The sequence below is a fragment of the Schistocerca serialis genome, chromosome 1, assembly GCF_023864345.2.
Source record: "Schistocerca serialis cubense isolate TAMUIC-IGC-003099 chromosome 1, iqSchSeri2.2, whole genome shotgun sequence".
NCBI lineage: Eukaryota > Metazoa > Arthropoda > Insecta > Orthoptera > Acrididae > Schistocerca > Schistocerca serialis.
This window is the reverse complement of record NC_064638.1, coordinates 920,224,160-920,245,960: the sequence shown is the minus strand read 5'-3', so window position 1 is coordinate 920,245,960 and position 21,801 is coordinate 920,224,160.

The window sequence follows — 21,801 nt, the reverse complement described above, 5'->3', positions numbered from 1 at the left end:
AGTTTCAATGCGCTGAATACTTATTTCTTCAAAACTGTCATTTTTAGCTCCCATAAGTGTTAACTAGCAGAATTTGCTGTAAAATTCTGATTCAACACTAAAGAAACTAACACGAATGAAAGTATAAAGGAGAAACCTTTCCGATAAGCACGCATCTAAACAAGCAGTCTGCGAGATTACTTAATTCGTGGTTAAAAACTGATACCAACATTAAGATTTCACAAGATTCTTATTGCGGCAAACGCCGATAAGACAGGCACGTCTGAGATTACGCATTGTCAGACACTTGTTTGCTGTCCGCCCTCTGTGCCACCACCGACTGGCTGAGGTCGTTGCTGTTTGATTCAGCTTTAGCCTACTGTAACGTAAAAACAAGTTTACGCATTTGCGTTCTACCACTTTTTTTCTGTATGACGTGTTTCTCATTCCATTAAACCACTTTCTATCAAGCAGTGTGCACATACATCTTATTCAGTCCAAGTGCCCATATAGTTTCTACTGTTAAACAGCACACACTGACACAGGTTGATAAACTTTTCTATGCTTCTGGATAAGATAAACACAGTAACTTAGGGCCATTATCACCTGAAAAATGATGGTGACTGATTTTATAATGAGGCTGAGTGAATCCCCATTTCAGACGTCCCACCTCAGATTAACATCAGCAGGTACCGGTAATCGAACCTGTATCCTTCTGTATCAAAGATAGTGACACCAATCATTCTGCTACAGAGGTGACCAGTTTTATTGTGCTTGTTTGAATGTGTGAAGGCAACACATGTTATTTATAACTCATTAATTGTATGAAAAAATAATGCATCAATTTTATTTGTGTGCGCTTGTGATTACGAAATTTTTTTAAGAAATAATCGAATACCGCCATCATGTACTGTCATAGGATGCATCTTTAATTTTTAAACTCACTGTCATCCGCAATTATTAATGTTTCTAAAATTACTGACCACCACCAACTTTAATTTTTAAACTTACTGCCATGTTTTTAAAATTGTTCTGCCAGCTACTATCTTGATGATATACATTCAAGGTCACTGATGAAATCATGCCTCCGTCTCAAGGTCGTTGACGGTTGTCACTAACCCTGGCGTTTATGCAACTCGCGCTGACACTCTTCAAGGTCAAGTCTCCGCTATCCTTGCCTGTGACAATAGTGGAATCACATACTTAAATTGTGTACTTGAGTGGAAAGGCGCCCAGACTCGTCACATCATTACTACTAGCAACGAATCTGTCGTGACGTGAAACACTGTGACAAAGTGGCCTGCACGTCACTCCTATTAAGGTTTTTATTTTGCAAAGTTCTGTTAGAAATGACTTCGCCATTAAAACCTTACAGTCACTGGTTATTTCCTGAGGGTCAGAGCATACATATCTCTTACCAATAGGACTAAATGTGAAACAGAATTAGTATTAACTACTTGATCAAGTTCTCTCTTCCTCTCACAAATATCAGAAATAAGGTCATCAAGGCAATTTTTTTTTTTTTTTTTTTTTTTTTTTTTTTTTTTTTTTTACGTACACAGATTTTGTATAAGTACAAGAGATTCTCTCTTCCTTTGAAACCATCAGTTAGAGTTCGGTAATGTACAATTTGTCTCTTTCTTCTTCTTCTTCTTCTTCTTCTAGAGCCTATCCGTGTTGGATGTTGGTGACCATCAAAGCTAAATCACTTTCCTTATTGAAAGAAGTTCCTCACTCGTGTGTGAAGCTTATGTCCTTAATGTTATTATGTTTCCGTGCCGAGATGTTCTACTTCAAAAATGGCTCTGAGCACTATGAGACTTAACTTCTGAGATCATCAGTCCCCTAGAACTTAGAACTACTTAAACCTAACTAACCTAAGAACATCACACACACCCATGCCTGAGGCAGGATTCGAACCTGCGACCGTTGCAGCAGCGCGGTTCCAGACTGTAGCGCCTAGAATCGCTCGGCCACTGCGGCCGGCTGTTCTACTTCCTCGTCCTCTTTCATCATGATGTATCTTTCCTTAAAGAATGCTGTGCACCAGGTTACACCTGTCTCCGTTCCTCATTACATGGCCGAGATGCAGTTTTCTGCGTTTTTTCTGATTTAGTGATTTTATCAGTCCATGGCACTCTATGCATACTCCTGTACAACCATACCCGAGATTCCACAAGTCGTCTGACCGTATTCTTGGTAAAAAACCAAGTCTCAGTTACATTGAGAACGGCAGAAAATATGTAGCAACGTAGAAATCTTAATTTTGTTTCGATTGCGAGGTGATGGTTCTTAAAAAGTAGCTCTGTTGTTCTCGTTCTCAATATGGACTTCGATTTCTTGCACGTTATCCTGTTGGTTGTTAATATTAGTTCCCTGACGTGTGTATTCGTTTACTTGTTCAATAAGTTTACGATTAATGTTTAGATGGCAATTCAATATGTCTTCGTGCAGATGATCGTAAATTTTGATTGCTATGCCATTATGCTTACTGCTTTCGCTGATTGGCGATAGAAAATGTTGAACTATTTTAAGTTGTCACCAGATATTAAATGGTCATTAGCGTAGAGAATATTGTTTTGAACTATTTTAAGTTGTCACCAGATATTAAATGGTCATTAGCGTAGAGGATATTGTTCAGCCCATCTCCATTCCAGAATGATCCTTCTTCGACATTTTCAGGGGCAAGATCGTGATCAATAATGACAAAATACAGTCCTGTCTCATTGCTCGGAATATTTATACTGTTTCAAGTTTCTCATTTTTTACCAACAGCAGCAGATGGTTTCGAATATAGGTCAAATTCGATCGAGAGGTCTTTGCCATCTATCCTACGATTTTTAGTACCTCGCCCGTTTTGTAAACTTTTATCAATAGCCTTTTGGTAATCAATGAAACAGACGAAGTTGTCACAGTCACGTTTCTGTACCTCTATATTAAGATTTGAATCCATATCTGAGCTTCTCGAGTACCGACAACATTTATGACATCAAACTCTGTAGGTGCCATCTACTCTTCGCAAAATTTGTAGATTCTTTCGTGAATAACTCTTAGAAACATTTTCAGGAGATGGTTCATCAAACTTATTGTACTGATATCACTACATTTTTTTTGGCTCCTGGTTCTTTTTTTTAGGGTTGGAAGGGGGGGGGGGGATCAAAATTGATTGATGGCATTTTTGAGGAATGATATCCGAATTATAAATTTTATTGAACAGTGATGTCGACCTTTTTATTTGTTCTTCTTCAGACAGTTGAAGGATTTCCAAATGCATCACATCTGGTACTGCTGTTTTTCCATCTTTCATTGCTCTTACGGCTGATCTCGCATCATCCGCCGTAATATCTGGTCCTATTTCTCGAGTGACTTCAGATGAATCTGGTCTATCGTCATGAAAAAATGCTTCCAAATTGTTCTTCCAGTCTTGAGTTCTTTCGTTTTTGACGATGATCAGCTTACCATCATTATCTACTAACGTAGATGACGGTCTTGCATGAGAGTACCTAATCATTTCTTTTACTTTTTTATAAATAATAGACTCGTGATATTCAGTTTGTAAAGTTTCAGTATCTGAGCTGCATGCTTTCAGTTCTTTTTCTTTTACTTCTCTGATTTTCCCGTAGATAACTTTATTCATTGTTTTCTGCCCACGATGATCTGCTTTGCATGTTCTTCTTTCATTCAGTAGTTGTAATATTTCGTCACTCGTCCATCACTTCCTTTCCTTTGTTTCAGGCTGCAACATTTATTTTTTGATGGGCATCATTTCATCTATCTTTACATCAGACAGTGCTTTGAGCTTTTCGTTCAGTTTGCCTTTCATTTCATATTTTACTGTTTTTTTTTTAGTTTTCTTATGTCATGCTTCACTGTCACTTTCTTTTTAGTTTGAAGCTGAAAAATCCAACCAAAGTATTGCAAAGTATTGTAGGCTGACTGTAGGTTAGCTCCAGGCTATCAGTTGGTGACTCCCTGGTATTCAGTTACCTTTTTTTTCTTTTTGAGTTGGGTAAATTACAAGACCACCACGTTCAACAGCAAAAGTACGTAGTCTGTTACCCCGTTCATTTATTTTCACCAATTAATGAGAAGTACAGAAACGTCGTACTTAATGTTAACGAAGAACACACAAGTAACGACAAAAAAGGATAGATTTAACTTGGGAAAAATTTGTTAATGCTTCTTTAATATGTTCATTTTTCAAATCGAAATCTACCTCAAGGAGGAAATATTCTGTGCGTACTCTTGCCTTACGAAAAATTATTTTATCCGCTTATGTGCACCGAGATACCGATGCGCGCTAGCAAGCGACATTTTACGGGAAACGGGAACACATAGCAGCCTGGGTTTTGTGGGAAATGATGTTACAATGAGCAAAGGCACAATACTTCTGTATTCACGTGAAATTCAGTTTTAACTAGAAAAGAAGCAATAACAATGCAATCCACTGCATTAGCAACTCAAGAAATCAAAGCTACTAGGAGAGACAGTGTCTGGTTTGCTGTTGTTTCCCTAGTGCTGTTACAACACGTAGCCCTGGGTTTTGTGGGCAACGTTGTTCCACTGAGCAACGGCATAATACTTCTGTATTCACGTGAAATTCAGTTTTAACTAGAAAAGAAGCAATAATAATGCAATCCACTGCATTAGCAACTCAAGAAATCAAAGCTACTTGGAGAGACAGTGTCTGGTTTGCTGTTGTTTCCCTAGTGCTGTTACAACACGTAGCCCTGGGTTTTGTGGGCAACGTTGTTCCACTGAGCAATGGCATAATACTTCTGTATTCACGTGAAATTCAGTTTTAACTAGAAAAGAAGCAATAACAATGCAATCCACTGCATTAGAAACTCAAGAAATCAAAGCTACTTGGAGAGACAGTGTCTGGTTTGCTGTTGTTTCCCTAGTGCTGTTACAACGGGTAGCCCTGGGTTTTGTGGGCAACGTTGTTCCACTGAGCAACGGCATAATACTTCTGTATTCACGTGAAATTCAGTTTTAACCAGAAAAGAAGCAATAACATTGCAATCCACTGCATTAGCAACTCAAGAAATCAAAGCTACTTGGAGAGACAGTGTCTGGTTTGCTGTTGCTTCCCTAGTGCTGTTACAACAGGTAGCCCTGGGATTTGTGGGCAACGTTGTACCACTGAGCAACGGCATAATACTTCTGTATTCACGTGAAATTCAGTTTTAACTAGAAAAGAAGCAATAACAATGCAATCCACTGCATTAGCAACTCAAGAAATCAAAGCTACTTGGAGAGACAGTGTCTGGTTTGCTGTTGTTTCCCTAGTGCTGTTACAACACGTCGCCCTGGGTTTTGTGGGCAACGTTGTTCCACTGAGCAACAGCATTATACTTCTGTATTCACGTGAAATTCAGTTTTAACTAGAAAAGAAGCAATAACAATGCAATCCACTGCATTAGCAACTCAAGAAATCAAAGCTACTTGGAGAGAGAGTGTCTGGTTTGCTGTTGTTTCCCTAGTGCTGTTACAACACGTAGCCCTGGGTTTTGTGAGCAACGTTGTTCCACTGAGCAACGGCATAATACTTCTGTATTCACGTGAAATTCAGTTTTAATTAGAAAAGAAGCAATAACAATGCAATCCACTGCATTAGCAACTCAAGAAATCAAAGCTACTTGGAGAGACAGTGTCTGGTTTGCTGTTGTTTCCCTAGTGCTCTTACAACGGGTAGCCCTGGGTTTTGTGGGCAACGTTGTTCCACTGAGCAACAGCATAATACTTCTGTATTCACGTGAAAGTCAGTTATAACTAGAAAAGAAGCAATAAGAATGCAATCCACTGCATTAGCAACTCAATAAATCAAAGCTACTTGGAGAGACAGTGTCTGGTTTGCTGTTGTTTCCCTAGTGCTGTTACAACGGGTAGCCCTGGGTTTTGTGGGCAACGTTGTTCCACTGAGCAACGGCATTATACTTCTGTATTCACGTGAAATTCAGTTTTAACTAGAAAAGAAGCAATAACAATGCAATCCACTGCATTAGGAACTCAAGAAATCAAAGCCACTTCGAGAGACAGTGTCTGGTTTGCTGTTGTTTCCCTAGTGCTGTTACAACAGGTAGCCCTGGGTTTTGTGGGCAACGTTGTTCCACTGAGCAACGGCATAATACTTCTGTATTCACGTGAAATTCAGTTTTAACTAGAAAAGAAGCAATAACAATGCAATCCACTGCATTAGAAACTCAAGAAATCAAAGCTACTTGGAGAGACAGTGTCTGGTTTGCTGTTGTTTCCCTAGTGCTGTTACAACACGTAGCCCTGGGTTTTGTGGGCAACGTTGTTCCACTGAGCAACGGCATAATACTTCTGTATTCACGTGAAATTCAGTTTTAACTAGAAAAGAAGCAATAACAATGCAATCCACTGCATTAGCAACTCAATAAATCAAAGCTACTTGGAGAGACAGTGTCTGGTTTGCTGTTGTTTCCCTAGTGCTGTTACAACGGGTAGCCCTGGGTTTTGTGGGCAACGTTGTTCCACTGAGCAACAGCATAATACTTCTGTATTCACGTGAAATTCAGTTATAACTAGAAAAGAAGCAATAACAATGCAATCCAGTGCATTAGCAACTCAATAAATCAAAGCTACTTGGAGAGACAGTGTCTGGTTTGCTGTTGTTTCCCTAGTGCTGTTACAACACGTAGCCCTGGGTTTTGTAGGCAACGTTGTTCCACTGAGCAACGGCATAATACTTCTGTATTCACGTGAAATTCAGTTTTGACTAGAAAAGAAGCAATAACAATGCAATCCACTGCATTAGCAACTCAAGAAATCAAAGCTACTTGGAGAGAGAGTGTCTGGTTTGCTGTTGTTTCCCTAGTGCTGTTACAACACGTAGCCCTGGGTTTCGTGTGCAACGTTGTTCCACTGAGCAACGGCATAATACTTCTGTATTCACGTGAAATTCAGTTTTAACTAGAAAAGAAGCAATAACAATGCAATCCACTGCATTAGCAACTCAAGAAATCAAAGCTACTTGGAGAGAGAGTGTCTGGTCTGCTGTTGTTTCCCTAGTGCTGTTACAACACGTAGCCCTGGGTTTTGTGGGCAACGTTGTTCCACTGAGCAACGGCATAATACTTCTGTATTCACGTGAAATTCAGTTTTAACTAGAAACGAAGCAATAACAATGCAATCCACTGCATTAGAAACTCAAGAAATCAAAGCTACTTGGAGAGACAGTGTCTGGTTTGCTGTTGTTTCCCTAGTGCTGTTACAACACGTAGCCCTGGGTTTTGTGGGCAACGTTGTTCCACTGAGCAACGGCATAATACTTCTGTATTCACGTGAAATTCAGTTTTAACTAGAAAAGAAGCAATAACAATGCAATCCACTGCATTAGCAACTCAATAAATCAAAGCTACTTGGAGAGACATTGTCTGGTTTGCTGTTGTTTCCCTAGTGCTGTTACAACACGTAGCCCTGGGTTTTGTGGGCAACGTTGTTCCACTGAGCAACGGCATAATACTTCTGTATTCACGTGAAATTCAGTTTTGAGTAGAAAAGAAGCAATAACAATGCAATCCACTGCATGAGAAACTCAAGAAATCAAAGCTACTTGGAGAGACAGTGTCTGGTTTGCTGTTGTTTCGCTAGTGCTGTTACAACGGGTAGCGCTGGGTTTTGTGGGCAACGTTGTTCCACTGAGCAACAGCATAATACTTCTGTATTCACGTGAAATTCAGTTTTAACTAGAAAAGAAGCAATAACAATGCAATCCACTGCATTAGCAACTCTAGAAAACAAAGCTACTTGGATAGAGAGTGTCTGGTTTGCTGTTGTTTCCCTAGTGCTGTTACAACACGTAGCCCTGGGTTTTGTGGGCAACGTTGTTCCACATAGCAACGGCATAATACTTCTGTATTCAAGTGAAATTCAGTTTTAACTAGATACGAAGCAATAACAATGCAATCCACTGCATTAGAAACTCAAGAAATCAAAGGTACTTGAAAAGACAGTGTATGGTTTGCTGTTGTTTGCCTAGTGCTGTTACAACGGGTAGCCCTGGGTTTTGTGGGCAACGTTGTTCCAGTGAGCAACGGCATAATACTTCTGTATTCACGTGAAATTCAGTTTTAACTAGAAAAGAAGCAAAAACAATGCAATCCACTGCATTAGCAGCTCAAGAAATCAAAGCTACTTGGAGAGAGAGTGTCTGGTTTGCTGTTGTTTCCCTAGTGCTATTACAATGGGTAGCGCTGGGTTTTGTGGGCAACGTTGTTCCACTGAGCAACAGCATAATACTTCTGTATTCACGTGAAATTCAGTTTTAACTAGAAAAGAAGCAATAACAATGCAATCCACTGCATTATCAACCTTAATAAATCAAAGCTACTTGGAGAGACAGTGTCTGGTTTGCTGTTGTTTCCCTTGTGCTGTTACAGCACGTAGCCCTGGGTTATGTGGGCAATGTTGTTCCACTGAGCAACGGCATAATTCTTCTGTATTCACGTGAAATTCAGTTTTGACTAGAAAAGAAGCAATAACAATGCAATCCACTGCATTAGCAACTCAAGAAATCAAAGCTACTTGGAGAGAGAGTGTCTGGTTTGCTGTTGTTTCCCTAGTGCTGTTACAACACGTAGCCCTGGGTTTTGTGGGCAACGTTGTTCCACTGAGCAACGGCATAATACTTCTGTATTCACGTGAAATTCAGTTTTAACTAGAAAAGAAGCAATAACAATGCATTCCACTTCATTAGGAACTCAAGAAATCAAAGCTACTTCGAGAGACAGTGTCTGGTTTGCTGTTGTTTCTCTAGTGGTGTTACAACAAGTAGCCCTGGGTTTTGTGGGCAACGTTGTTCCACTGAGCAACGGCATAATACTTCTGTATTCACGTGAAATTCAGTTTTAACTAGAAACGAAGAAATAACAATGCAATCCACTGCATTAGAAACTCAAGAAATCAAAGCTACTTGGAGAGACAGTGTCTGGTTTGCTGTTGTTTCCCTTGTGCTGTTACAACAGGTAGCCCTGGGTTTTGTGGGCAACGTTGTTCCACTGAGCATCGGCATAATACTTCTGTATTCACGTGAAATTCAGTTTTAACTAGAAAAGATGCAATAACAATGCAATCCACTGCATTAGCAACTCAAGAAATCAAAGCTACTTGGAGAGAGAGTGTCTGGTTTGCTGTTGTTTCCCTAGTGCTGTTACAACAGGTAGCCCTGGGTTTTGTGGGCAACGTTGTTCCACTGAGCAACGGCATAATACTTCTGTATTCACGTGAAATTCAGTTTTAACTAGAAAAGAAGCAATAACAATGCAATCCACTGCATTAGCAACTCAATAAATCAAAGCTACTTCGAGAGACAGTGTCTGGTTTGCTGTTGTTTCTCTAGTGGTGTTACAACAAGTAGCCCTGGGTTTTGTGGGCAACGTTGTTCCACTGAGCAACGGCATAATACTTCTGTATTCACGTGAAATTCAGTTTTAACTAGAAACGAAGAAATAACAATGCAATCCACTGCATTAGAAACTCAAGAAATCAAAGCTACTTGGAGAGACAGTGTCTGGTTTGCTGTTGTTTCCCTAGTGCTGTTACAACAGGTAGCCCTGGGTTTCGTGGGCAACGTTGTTCCACTGAGCATCGGCATAATACTTCTGTATTCACGTGAAATTCAGTTTTAACTAGAAAAGAAGCAATAACAATGCAATCCACAGCATTAGCAACTCAAGAAATCAAAGCTACTTGGAGAGAGAGTGTCTGGTTTGCTGTTGTTTCCCTAGTGCTGTTACAACAGGTAGCCCTGAGTTTTGTGGGCAACGTTGTTCCACTGAGCAACGGCATAATACTTCTGTATTCACGTGAAATTCAGTTTTAACTAGAAAAGAAGCAATAACAATGCAATCCACTGCATTAGAAACTCAAGAAATCATAGCTACTTGGAGAGACAGTGTCTGGTTTGCTGTTGTTTCCCTAGTGCTGTTACAACGGGTAGCCCTGGGTTTTGTGGGCAACGTTGTTCCACTGAGCAACAGCATAATACTTCTGTATTCACGTGAAATTCAGTTATAACTAGAAAAGAAGCAATAACAATGCAATCCACTGCATTAGCAACTCAATAAATCAAAGCTACTTGGAGAGACAGTGTCTGGTTTGCTGTTGTTTCCCTAGTGCTGTTACAACACGTAGCCCTGGGTTTTGTAGGCAACGTTGTTCCACTGAGCAACGGCATAATACTTCTGTATTCACGTGAAATTCAGTTTTAACTAGAAAAGAAGCAATAACAATGCAATCCACTGCATTAGAAACTCAAGAAATCAAAGCTACTTGGAGAGAGAGTGTCTGGTTTGCTGTTGTTTCCCTAGTGCTGTTAGAGCACGTAGCCCTGGGTTTTGTGGGCAACGTTGTTCCACTGAGCAACGGCATTATACTTCTGTATTCACGTGAAATTCAGTTTTAACTAGAAAAGAAGCAATAACAATGCAATCCACTGCATTAGAAACTCAAGAAATCAAAGCTACTTGGAGAGACAGTGTCTGGTTTGCTGTTGTTTCCCTAGTGCTGTTACAACACGTAGCCCTGGTTTTTGTGGGCAACGTTGTTCCACTGAGCAACAGCATAATACTTCTGTATTCACGTGAAATTCAGTTTTAACTAGAAAAGAAGCAATAACAAAGCAATCCACTGCATTAGCAACTCAAGAAATCAAAGCTACTTGGAGAGAGAGTGTCTGATTTGCTGTTGTTTCCCTAGTGCTGTCACAACAGGTAGCCCTGGGTTTTGTGGGCAACGTTGTTCCACTGAGCAAGTGCATAATACCTCTGTATTCACGTGAAATTCAGTTTTAACTAGAAAAGAAGCAATAACAATGCAATCCACTGCATTAGCAACTCAAGAAATCAAAGCTACTTGGAGAGAGAGTGTCTGGTTTGCTGTTGTTTCGCTAGTGCTGTTACAACGGGTAGCGCTGGGTTTTGTGGGCAACGTTGTTCCACTGAGCAACGGCATAATACTTCTGTATTCACGTGAAATTCAGTTTTAACTAGAAAAGAAGCAATAACAATGCAATCCACTGCATTAGCAACTCAAGAAATCAAAGCTACTTGGAGAGAGAGTGTCTGGTTTGCTGTTGTTTCCCTAGTGCTGTTACAACAGGTTGCCCTGCGTTTTGTGGGCAACGTTGTTCCACTGAGCAACGGCATAATACTTCTGTATTCACGTGAAATTCAGTTTTAACTAGAAAAGAAGCAATAACAATGCAATCCACTGCATTAGCAACTCAAGAAATCAAAGCTACTTGGAGAGAGAGTGTCTGGTTTGCTGTTGTTTCCCTAGTGCTGTTACAACACGTAGCCCTGGGTTTTGTGGGCAACGTTGTTCCACTGAGCAACGGCATAATACTTCTGTATTCACGTGAAATTCAGTTTTAACTAGAAACGAAGCAATAACAATGCAATCCACTGCATTAGAAACTCAAGAAATCATAGCTACTTGGAGAGACAGTGTCTGGTTTGCTGTTGTTTCCCTAGTGCTGTTACAACGGGTATCCCTGGGTTTTGTGGGCAACGTTGTTCCACTGAGCAACGGCATAATACTTCTGTATTCACGTGAAATTCAGTTTTACTAGAAACGAAGCAATAACAATGCAATCCACTGCATTAGAAACTCAAGAAATCAAAGCTACTTGGAGAGACAGTGTCTGGTTTGCTGTTGTTTCCCTAGTGCTGTTACAACGGGTAGCCCTGGGCTTTGTGGGCAACGTTGTTCCACTGAGCAACGGCATAATACTTCTGTATTTACGTGAAATTCAGTTTTAACTAGAAAAGAAGCAATAACAATGCAATCCACTGCATTAGCAACTCAATAAATCAAAGCTACTTGGAGAGACAGTGTCTGGTTTGCTGTTGTTTCGCTAGTGCTGTTACAACGGGTAGCGCTGGGTTTTGTGGGCAACGTTGTTCCACTGAGCAACGGCATAATACTTCTGTATTCACGTGAAATTCAGTTTTAACTAGAAAAGAAGCAATAACAATGCAATCCACTGCATTAGCAACTCAAGAAATCAAAGCTACTTGGATAGAGAGTGTCTGGTTTGCTGTTGTTTCCCTAGTGCTGGCTGTTGTTTCCCTAGTGCTGTTACAACAGGTAGCCCTGGGTTTTGTGGGCAACTTTGTTCCACTGAGCAACGGCATAATACTTCTGTATTCACGTGAAATTCAGTTTTAACTAGAAACGAAGCAATAACAATGCAATCCACTGCATTAGAAACTCAAGATATCAAAGGTACTTGAAGAGATAGTGTCTGGTTTGCTGTTGTTTCCCTAGTGCTGTTACAACGGGTAGCCCTGGGTTTTGTGGGCAACGTTGTTCCACTGAGCAACGGCATAATACTTCTGTATTCACGTGAAATTCAGTTTTAACTAGAAAAGAAGCAATAAGAATGCAATCCACTGCATTAGCAACTCAATAAATCAAAGCTACTTGGAGAGACAGTGTGTGGTTTGCTGTTGTTTCCCTAGTGCTGTTACAACACGTAGCCCTGGGTTTTGTGGGCCACGTTGTTCCACTGAGCAACGGCATAATACTTCTGTATTCACGTGAAATTCAATTATAACTAGAAAAGAAGCAATAACAATGCAATCCACTGCATTAGGAACTCAAGAAATCAAAGGTACTTGGAGAGACAGTGTCTGGTTTGCTTTTGTTTCCCTAGTGCTGTTACAACGGGTAGCGCTGGGTTTTGTGGGCAACGTTGTTCCACTGAGCAACAGCATAATACTTCTGTATTCACGTGTAATTCAGTTTTAACTAGAAAAGAAGCAATAACAATGCAATCCACTGCATTAGCAACTCAAGAAATCAAAGCTACTTGGAGAGACAGTGTCTGGTTTGCTGTTGTTTCCCTAGTGCTGTTAGAGCACGTAGCCCTGGGTTTTGTGGGCAACGTTGTTCCACTGAGCAACGGCATTATACTTCTGTATTCACGTGAAATTCAGTTTTAACTAGAAAAGAAGCAATAACAATGCAATCCACTGCATTAGAAACTCAAGAAATCAAAGCTACTTGGAGAGACAGTGTCTGGTTTGCTGTTGTTTCCCTAGTGCTGTTACAACACGTAGCCCTGGTTTTTGTGGGCAACGTTGTTCCACTGAGCAACAGCATAATACTTCTGTATTCACGTGAAATTCAGTTTTAACTAGAAAAGAAGCAATAACAAAGCAATCCACTGCATTAGCAACTCAAGAAATCAAAGCTACTTGGAGAGAGAGTGTCTGATTTGCTGTTGTTTCCCTAGTGCTGTCACAACAGGTAGCCCTGGGTTTTGTGGGCAACGTTGTTCCACTGAGCAAGTGCATAATACCTCTGTATTCACGTGAAATTCAGTTTTAACTAGAAAAGAAGCAATAACAATGCAATCCACTGCATTAGCAACTCAAGAAATCAAAGCTACTTGGAGAGAGAGTGTCTGGTCTGCTGTTGTTTCCCTAGTGCTGTTACAACACGTAGCACTGGGTTTTGTGGGCAACGTTGTTCCACTGAGCAACGGCATAATACTTCTGTATTCACGTGAAATTCAGTTTTAACTAGAAACGAAGCAATAACAATGCAATCCACTGCATTAGAAACTCAAGAAATCAAAGCTACTTGGAGAGACAGCGTCTGGTTTGCTGTTGTTTCCCTAGTGCTGTTACAATGGGTAGCCCTGGGTTTTGTGGGCAACGTTGTTCCACTGAGCAACGGCATAATACTTCTGTATTCACGTGAAATTCAGTTTTAACTAGAAAAGAAGCAATAACAATGCAATCCACTGCATTAGCAACTCAAGAAATCAAAGCTACTTGGAGAGAGAGTGTCTGGTTTGCTATTGTTTCCCTAGTGCTGTTACAACAGGTAGCCCTGGGTTTTGTGGGCAACGTTGTTCCACTGAGCAACGGCATAATACTTCTGTATTCACGTGAAATTCAGTTTTAACTAGAAAAGAAGCAATAACAATGCAATCCACTGCATTAGCAACTCAAGAAATCAAAGCTACTTGGAGAGACAGTGTCTGGTTTGCTGTTGTTTCCCTAGTGCTGTTACAACAGGTAGCGCTGGGTTTTGTGGGCAACGTTGTTCCACTGAGCAACAGCATAATACTTCTGTATTCACGTGTAATTCAGTTTTAACTAGAAAAGAAGCAATAACAATGCAATCCACTGCATTAGAAACTCAATAAATCAAAGCTACTTGGAGAGACAGTGTCTGGTTTGCTGTTGTTTCCCTAGTGCTGTTACAACAGGTAGCCCTGGGTTTTGTGGGCAACGTTGTTCCACTGAGCAACGGCATAATACTTCTGTATTCACGTGAAATTCAGTTTTAACTAGAAAAGAAGCAATAACAATGCAATCCACTGCATTAGCAACTCAAGAAATCAAAGCTACTTGGAGAGACAGTGTCTGGTTTGCTGTTGTTTCTCTAATGCTGTTACAACAGTTAGACCTGGCTGTCTAAATTCGCGCGGGAAGCCTCTATAGAATTTCCTGTCTCTACCTAACTTATTACTCAGTTAAACCTTCCTAATTGTTTTATTTGCCCTTCGTACTTTCATAATCACTGAAGTTAAGATTACCACATGACGACTGCTACTAGTTTCATTACAGCCATCCTCAGAGAGGTCAGGTCACTTTGTTGCCATTAGGTGCAACACAGTTTCATCGCGACTGGACTCTCGAACTACTTGGCCAAGATAATTTTCAGAGAAGGTATTTAGTAATGTTGCGCAGGATGTCCTGAGACGCTCATTATTTAAAAAACAGTAAATTATCGGTTGCCTGTTAGGTGATTGGTCTCCTCCGATGATAATTCTATGATTCGGATTGGGCAACATATGTACTAATTAACTGAGGTTATCTCTGAAGATCTCGCTTACATCTGGATGAGATTTCAGTGATATATAGAAAGAAACAATTACAAATTGATGCCCACCCTTGGTACATAGTCTTCCCCAATCAATCTCGCTTGAACTTCAATTTCGATCATGGTTTATGCGAGTTTTTTGTCTACTGCAACGAATACGCCATCTTTATTTCGCATTAGCCTATCCTTTCAGTATACAGGGTGGTCATAAACAGTGTGAAAAGCTTGTGAGAGTATTTCAGGGTAGGTTGTGATTAGAAACAATTGTTCAGGAAAAAAATCGATGCGTTGTGCATTTCCGAGTTATTTAGGATTGTATTTAGTCAATCAGGCCGAATCGGGCGCAGATTTAAGCAGCGCCCCAGAGATGGTCACCAAACGTGTTCTTTGCTTGGTTTCCTGAAAACGTTACAGAAATTGGACGTGGGCTGGTAGTAATGATCGAACCCGAACAAAAGGCTTAGCAGTCTCGGGGGCTATTATCTACGCTATGAGGACAACTAATTGTATCTGGCGAGTTGCTTGAATTTGCACGGCTTATTGGCTAACTTCAGTGCTAATTAATTCGGAAACGGCGCAAAGTAACGAATTTTTTCCTTAACAATTATTTCTCAGCACAACCTATCGTACAACATCCTTACACGCTTTCCAAATTGGTTCTGACCGTCCTGCCTACTTAGATTCGCAAAAAAAAAAATCTGACTTCTGTCAGATTCGGGCGTAGGGGAGAGTATTTTAATTAGAGGATAGTGTGCCTAGGAACACGTGTTTTCCGGTCGGTGTTTTAATGTAGTGAACGAGTTTAGAATCACGTGAAGGAACGGGTATCAGGAACGGCTATAAGCAGTTCCTTATTTTTTGCTTTTATGTTATTGTGAGACATGAGGTTTCGATTTAAGCAGTGTTTGTAAATATTATGAGTTCTACATATGTAAGTGCTGAATAATACATTAAAGCTATTTGGGGATGTTGTTAATTCTTCGGTTAAAGAATTTTATAGTAAGAAAGTTCTGTACATTTTTAAAACTAGTTGCTTAGTTTTAAGCCACACTTCGTCCGTCTTAAACCTTGAAAAGGAAGATAGTCTTCTATTACGGAAGACATGATATTTGCAAATGAACTGAGTCTCTTTAATGTGTTGACAATTTTTCTTGTCTTGACAAAAGGAAATTTGACTTAATTAGCAATAGTTTTTGTTTCAAAATATTTTTAACCTGTAACTGGTTTCTGATAATACTTAATTTTTTTTTCTTTTCCTGGCTATTGGTGTGTCATAGAGTAATAATTATTTATTTAGCGTTTGGCTAGTACAGAAACGTCAGCGTTACATATAAGTACATACATATTTACAGATGAGAAACTTAGTAATGTTTGTGCTTCACAACTGGATATCCAGTCCTTTAATCCAGCGCACAGCATCTGAAATTTCCAGCGCGAACTCTTCGAATCATGCAGTCACTAACAATATGATGAAAGCCTGGTGTCTGCTGCACATACAGTCTGGATTAGGCAGCTTTTTCGACTTCTGGAGAGCATCGCTCATCAGTCCTAATCGCTTCTGATACTGTTTAGGGCAGCGTTGACAAGATTTTCCTCTGTTCTAACTCTTTTAAATCTGAGTGGAGTATTTATTCTAGGTACATGACCATTTGCACTTCGAAACAACTTTTCACATTTGCGAAAACTTGAGGCTTCCGCAGTAATTGTTGTGATTTCAGAAAAAGATTGCAGCGCACATAAAATGAATGCCTTCATTTCAAAATCGAATCAAAAAATATATTAAACTTCTGTTACACGGCGAATGTCTAAAAAGTCCTGCCCAGTATTATGATGAGCTCCACTGCGTGTTTAAAATTCTGAACTTATGTTGTGAATGTTTCGGCACTTGAGAACTGGAATTTCAGTCGTTTCGTTTGCGGGGACCATTTCATTGAATCGTACCCCAGTACACCGGGGCGTCCTACTGCTGTCACTATCTGTACTGGATGAAGAGTCACCTAGACTAAAAAACACTCAAAATACAATCAGCCACCAAGGTAGCAACCTGTAATTTGTTGGGCACCCTTATCTCATTTACTTCGACCCTACTAATAACCAACCATATAGCGCAGGTACTCATAACTTAGCTTGTTACAGAACCTCTGAAATCTCTAGATCAAGGCTTCTACTTGGCCCAGAACCAGATGCACTTAATCATTTCTGGGGACAATGGTGCAGATCCTAAGATTCGTTTTGTGAGCAAGGCTTATCTTCTCAACTCTCTCTGCCAATCACTGGAATGACCCAAACATGACCTCAGATCCGAGACAACAGGCACCTTCCGTTCTAATGTGTGCCACAATTTGCGGTGTGTTGCACCTAGTCCTGTGCCATGTCCCTAACAGAACATTATACATCGTTTTACTGCAAATGCCTACCCTTCTGTGTTTGCCTCCCCCTGACACGAACACATCAGGTTTCTTAACAGGAAACTGGTTCAGTTTATTTCAGTGGAAGTCATTACAACAAACTTGTGGACTAGAGAGTTGGGTGTATAACCTAAGTTATTCCTTTGTATAGGGCGCTTGAACTTACTAGTGACACACCACTCGCGGTCAAATCGGCGAGCAGTGACAGAATCTATGCTTCTGTTGCAGATGATACTATTTGAGATATAGTTGTTACTTCAAGTGCGTGACTCCTAGCATTTTGTCCCATGCACCTATTCGAAGCAGCTTCCGATCATTTAACAACAGTCACAACGATTTCCAGTTGCTTACAAATAACAAACAACTCATAAAGCGCCTTCGATTGTCTTTCACAGTGGGGCTGCATACAGACTGCTACAGTTTTTACCACGAAACCAAATAATTAACTTTAAATTAAATTTTATGATATTATTTTAAATTCAGCATCCGTTACGTAACAAGGATTGCCTATTCCTTTCAAGATCCAAGAAAATATGTTTAAAAAAAACTGCGATAATATTTACAGACTTCTCGAAAATAACTGTCTCTCGAACGCTTGATGAGGTATGCTCAGTAACAAATTCTCATGACAATGTAACAAAGTCGACGACGTTATCTTCTTTGAAGCGGGAAACCAAAGGGAACACGACTTGACAGTTATGAGCAAAAGTTATAGTTGAATTCGTGAGAGCTACGTTTCCGTCCCGACTTTAATATTTCAGACACTGAAACAGGTCGACGAGCAGAAAAATTTGGAAATATTGCTCTGAACACGGAACTGGCTACACTAAAAAAAGGGGGAAAACTATTTTCAAAAATGGTATTGCTGCCAAAATGTACAGAATATACAAAAATTGTTCACAGTTTTCGGTGGATGCACAACACTTGTGTCCGAAAAGTTTCATAAATATACATTTTCACTTATATACACAATGAAATGGGGAACGATAGTTTCTGAAAGAGGATATGCCGCCAAAAGTTTACAAAATGCACGATTTTTGTTTACAATTAATGGTATACACTGAAGAGCCAAAGAAACTGGTACACCTACCTAATATCATGTAGGGCACCCGCGAGCACGCAGAAGTGCCGCAACAGGACGTGGCACGGACTCGACTGATGTCTGAAATAGTGCTGGAGGAAGCTGACACCATGAATCCAGTAGGAGTGTCCATAAATTCGTAAGAGTACGAGGGGGTGGAGATCTGAACAGTACGTTGCAAGGCATCCCAGATATGCTCAGTAATGTTAGTGTCTGGGGAGTTCGGTGGCCAGTGGAAGTGTTTAAACTCAGATGAGTGTTCCTGGAGCCATTTTGTAGCAATTCTGGACGTGTCGGGTGTCGCATTTTTCTGCTGGAATCGCCTAAGTCCGTCCGAATGCCCAATGGACATGAATGGATGCAGGTGATCAGACAGGACGCTCACGCGCGTGTCACCTACCAGAGTCGTAACTAGACATATCAGGGGTCCCATATCATTCCAACTGCACACGCCCCACACCATTACAGAGTCCCCTCCAGCTTGAACAGTCCGCTGCTGACATCCAGGGCCCATGGATTCATAAGGTTGTCTCCATACCCGTACACGTCCATCCGCTCGATAAAATTTGAAACGAGACTCGTCCTACGAGGCAACATGTTTACACTGATCAACACTCCAATGTCGGTGTTGACGAGCCCTGGCTAGGCGTCAAGCTCTGTATCGTGCAGTCATCAAGGGTGCACGAGTGGGCCTTTGGCTACGAAAGCCCATATCGACGATGTTTCGTTGAATGGTTCGCACGCTGACACTTGTTGATGGCCAGAATTGAAAGCTGCAGCGGTTTGTGGAAGGGTTGCATTTCTATTAAGTTGAACGACTCTCTTCAGCCGTCGTTGGTCCCGTTCTTGCATGACCTTTTTCCGGCCGCAGCGATGTCGGAGATTTGATGTTTTAACGGGTTCCTGATATTCACTGCACACTCGTGAAATGGTCGTACGGGAAAATCCTCACTTCATCGCTGCCTCGGAGATGCTGTGTCCCATCGCTCGTGCGGAGACTATAACACGACGTTCAAACTCACTTAAATCTTGGCAACTTGTCACTGTAGCAGCAGCAACCGATCTAACAACTGCGCCAGACACATGTTGCCTTATATGTAATCGTTGTCGACCGCAGCACCGTATTACCTGTTTATACATCTCTGTATTTGAATACGCATGTCTATACCACTTTCGTTGGCGATTCAGCGCAGTTTGAATTTTACGCGGCGCTCGCAACTGCTCTAAAATATACAATGCATCACGATACACACAAGCCTTGACACAAGCAGTGCAATATTATGCGAAAAAGCCACGAACAGAAGAGTATTAGAGTATAGAATTTAATAGGACCTATTTGGCACACGCCGTCTCATACAAAGGGAAATCGGCTAGCCTGTTTACGTTTGTAAATAAACACACGAAATGGACAGATTTCTTTATTAGGTAAATTTCAGATATCTTGTACACAATCATGCCAAAGGTGAATACTGTAGTGTTATCTCATCACACGCGAACCACCCCACCGCTACAAAGACCATTGCGTGTCGTGGCTAGTATTTTACATACTGAAACACAATGCAAGATAACAGGCTTTTAGCATGGTAATAGTATAATGTATATGGGATATTTAGGTTCAACTTTCTGTAATAAGTGTTCTGTGTGAATACATCCGCAATCGTCTTGAGAAGTTGACGGGCTTTGTAAACTAGAGCGTTCCAGATGCACGACTGCAGTTACAGTAATCTTTTGGAAGTTTTTTCGTATATTAAAAGAAATCATAACGATTAGTTCCTCAAAACATTTTCTTTCTATTGTGAGAAGAGTCTTGTATGAAACTAGCATTTTATGCAGACCTCTCCCAGTAAAATATCTGGTTTACTACCCTAAGTGCAGACACGACAAACTATCTGTTTACTCACTTCATTTATAGTAAGAGCCCTGTCTATTCTTACCGCCACGGTCACTCTGACGTCAGCAATATCGGAATTGCTTGCCTAACCTGGAACAGAGACTGTTTGTTCGCTTTGTTTGGTTTCATGAGTGGTTAGTCCTCTAGCTTGATAAAAGCATCGCTCCACGTAGAAGAAGATAAGCAAAGCCGATAATTACTATGGAGTACGTCCACATTAGCAATACCTCTCCATTAACAGCCTCAATAAATGTAAACACACTTCTATGAAGCAACATAAATAGATTTATCTAGATTTTATATTCTACAAATGACTAGTTTTAGTTTCATAGTAGTACAGCTTCTCAGGAAATGACCAGTACAGTGTATATGATGTAAAAAGGAAAAGTAGGTCACTTATATAGTCTTCCCAATCGTAGACTCTACTTTTAGTGCAAGTGCATATTTTTTTCTGTAAGAACGTAAATAATTGAAACCTCTATCTTTTCCAACAGTCTGTTACAGTGAATGGTATTTTGAAAATGGTTTAGTGAATAGTAGTAGGACTGCTTTGTTATGAGATTTCTCAGCATTTGTTTTACTTTATAAAAAAACTGATTTTAATGAAGTTAGATGATTATTTCCTTGGATCACAACTCCTACTTATACGACGTTGCTCATGGATTAACAGTTGCAATATCTCATGAAAGAACGCCTAGCGATAAACACAATTTGTATATACGAGTTATCAGCTTCATTAACACACTGATGAGCCAAATCATTATGACCACCTGCGTAATAGCGTGATGGTCTACCCTAGGAACGCAATACAGCAGTGATTCTGCGTGACTAGAATTCGATAAATCCTTGCTAGGTTTCTGAAGGCATGTTGTACCAGATGTGTACGCACAGGTTAGGCAATGCCTTTAAATTACGGACAGGTTGTTTTGTGGGCGCGGAGCTGGCACCCGATAGCTTCCAAAACCGGCTCAAATTTGGCGAAGTTAGTAGCAAAGACATTAACATGAGTTCACCATAATACTTGTCAAAGCATTTTAGTGCTATTCTTGGCTTTTAATACCGACATTTATCTTGCTGGAGGGTACCATCGCCGTTGGGAAGGACTTCAGGCAAGAAGGGATACAGGTGGTCCAATGTAATATTCACATGCTCCGCAACTATCTGGTGCCTTCGATTACTACCGCAGGACCCACCAAAGAACAGGTGAATGACCTCTATAGCAAAACATTGTCGCCAACAGCCTGCGTCCTTAGCGAACTGCATGTTTCAAACAGCTGTTCGCCTGGATGACTGAATATCTGGACACGTCCGTCGACCTAGTGTAACAGGAGACGTGAATCGTCTGGCCAAAGGAGAGGTTTCCATTGACGCACGGTCGAATCTCGATGATCCCATGCCCACTACAGTCGTAACTAGGTTGTTAGGTCAACATGGGAACACGTATTAGTCGTCTCCTATAGAGCCCCATGTTGAACAGCGTGCGATGAACAGAGTGCTCAGAAACACTTGCGTCTGCACCTGCGTTATACTCTTTCGTCAGATCTGTTACAGATTGCCGCCCATTCCACTTTTCA